Source organism: Lagopus leucura, unplaced genomic scaffold, assembly GCF_019238085.1.
Source record: "Lagopus leucura isolate 7727_CA_CO unplaced genomic scaffold, USGS_WTPT01 32796-0_obj-0_obj, whole genome shotgun sequence".
NCBI classification, from domain to species: domain Eukaryota; kingdom Metazoa; phylum Chordata; class Aves; order Galliformes; family Phasianidae; genus Lagopus; species Lagopus leucura.
Window position 1 is genome coordinate 1 of NW_024963648.1, and position 2,494 is coordinate 2,494.

At 48.8% G+C, this 2,494-nt stretch overlaps 1 long non-coding RNA gene across 1 annotated transcript; it reads right to left on the reverse strand.

Annotated features, from left to right (window-relative positions):
• On the reverse strand, positions 1–956 carry LOC122191268. Its single transcript, XR_006182339.1, has 2 exons — positions 506–956; positions 1–408 (listed from the first exon to the last, which is right to left on the reverse strand). It is a non-coding gene; the product is annotated as an uncharacterized LOC122191268 (long non-coding RNA).
• Between the last annotated feature and the right edge of the window lie 1,538 nt (positions 957–2,494).

Genomic DNA, 2,494 nt, shown 5'->3' on the forward strand with positions numbered 1-2,494 from the left:
GCTGACCTCCTGCTGTACTGTGGGAAGTCGGGGAGCTGGGCAATGAAGCAAGGAGGGGCAGGGCTGCTGGAGACATCAGGGCTTTGTGGCTCCGTGGCACTGATCCATGCAATGAGTTGTTCTCTTTCCTGGCTGTCTACTTCCCCCAGCACCTCGTCCTGAAGCAGATCACCCTTCAGGTATTTCTCTCTGACTCTGGAACCATCTTGGTTCTCCCAGGGATCCTCGAGAGCACCTGCCACGTCTGAAACAGCCAGAGCATCCCCCCAAACGGCGACAGCTGCCTTGCTACACCTACTCTATGCAGACACCCACCCGCCAGCTCTGCGTCCTCAAACTCATCGCTGATCCAGGTGAGCAGCTCCTCAATGTCCACCATACCATCCAACACATCTGAGCTGATCACCACTGCTAGAAATGAGTCACTGGTTCAATTTTACTTACACAAAAACACATGTTGGAGAAGCAGAGCTCAAGCATTCTCGTTGGACATCTGAACTCTTACCCATCATGAGCAGAGGGTGAGAAATCTTACTCAGAATCCACAACGACAAACGATGCTTCCATGCTGATTGCATTCCATGCCACAGAACGGCCAAAAACTCCGTCAGCCAAGCACTGGCAGAAAACAAGAGTACACATTTTTAGCATTTCATCATGAATTGAAAGTATAGACTCAGTTTACTATTAAAATTAAAAGGGAAAAAAATCTCTATACCTATGTATGTTAGTCTCCAATTTGCCAGGCATCAGTTTTCAATGGAGAAAAGCCACATTTGACATCTGCTTCTATAGCAGAGTCCATCTGGCTTTTAAAAGTTATTCTGTTGAGGATAAAGACGTGAACATAGACTAGAACCTCCTCTCGCTCTCATAATAGAAGCGACTTGGTGCCATCTCTTTGAAGAGGGACGATGGGGACTCTCCCAAGACCCCTTGGTTCTGACAGATGTGGTGGCCACGTTCCTCAGAGCCCTGGCACCCCGAGATCCTCATTTTCCAATGTGGTGCTCTCTTCCAATGACACACAGAGTAGAGCAAAGCCCATGATTTTGCTGCATGTGAAAGGTGTGGCTAAGTGGGAGGCCTGAGAGGAGACTTTTTCCTTCCAACTCACTCTCCTTTAGATCCCTGGTGGGAATAGAAGGGGTTTTTGGGAGGCGCTGGGAGCAAGACATTGCAGCTGGGCGACTTGTAGGGAAGGGATAAAGAGAAGCAGAGAAATGTCTGCCTGCCCTCAGCGTTCTGACCTGAAATCCTCCCCAGGGTATGCATCCAGGAGAAGAACTGTCCTGTTTTTTGAGAAGTTTCTCTTGTACAGAAAATCATTGGCTGTTGGACCACAGGGAAAGAGATGGAAGAAAATGCAAGAAAGGCCTTGTACCAGGTCAGGTGTAAATTATCCTGATATTACAAGTAGAATAGGAGGGAATATCACAACTGTTTCCAAGAAGCTATTATCACATCACCCACCCCAATTGCTCATTACTGTGACTTGTAGTGGACTTTCCAAGTCACAGTCTGAACCAATACATGAGCACGAGTGCCTGGTGCAGGAGAGAGATGAGGCTGCATTCCTCAGCTCCCCCCCTCCACATCCCTCCCTGCACTGTTTTGCCTCTGTTTGTTCCACACCCCCTTGCCTGGTTCACAATTAAGTGAAATGCCGTTCTGAAACGATTCTAAAGAAACGCGTTCCACATCACTCATCTTCCTCAGTGCCACACTGTGTAATCAATGACTATTAAGATGTTATAATTATGAAATAAACAAGAGAGTTTGATGAAGCAGACTATGATAACAAAAAGAGAACAAACAGAAGGCTTACCCCTACCCAGGGCTCACTCACAAAACTCCAGCAGGGCCAATCTCCAGAAGAGCTCCTTCCCCACTGGCAGCCAGCTCTGAAATACGTCCAGGAGAGCAGCACAGCTGAATTGCCTTCACTGTGCTCCTCTGGCTGACTCATGGCTCGCCTCAGGTGATCACTCAGAGGTTCAGGCCGTGACTTAGCAGTTCCCATATGCACACCTAAACATTTCCTGAACGCCTCCAGGGAATCTGACTGCAGTCCCTCCCTGGGCAGTCTGTCCAGGGTCCAACCACTCTTTTGGAGGAGTTTTTCCTAACGTTCAGCCTGAGAGAACTCTTGTTGCTCTCAAGGTTCTTTCATTTCTTCACAAAGCTGTTTCAAAATCTTCATCTGGGAGGGAGCACGTGAACCTAATGAGATTCAGCAAGGTCAAGTGTAGGGTGTTGCACCTGGGTCGGGGCAACCCCAGATATCTGTGCAGGCTGGGAGAAGAACTCATGGAGGGTGGCCCTGCTGAGAAGGACTTCAGCGTCCTGGTGGACAAAAAACTTCACCAGAGCCAGCAGTGAGAGCTGGGCTTGTTCAGTCTGGAGAAGAGAATACTCTGGGGTGTTGTAACCTTCACCCATTCATTTTCCCCGGGAGACCGCAGCTTGGCCAATTACCGAGGTGACACCAATA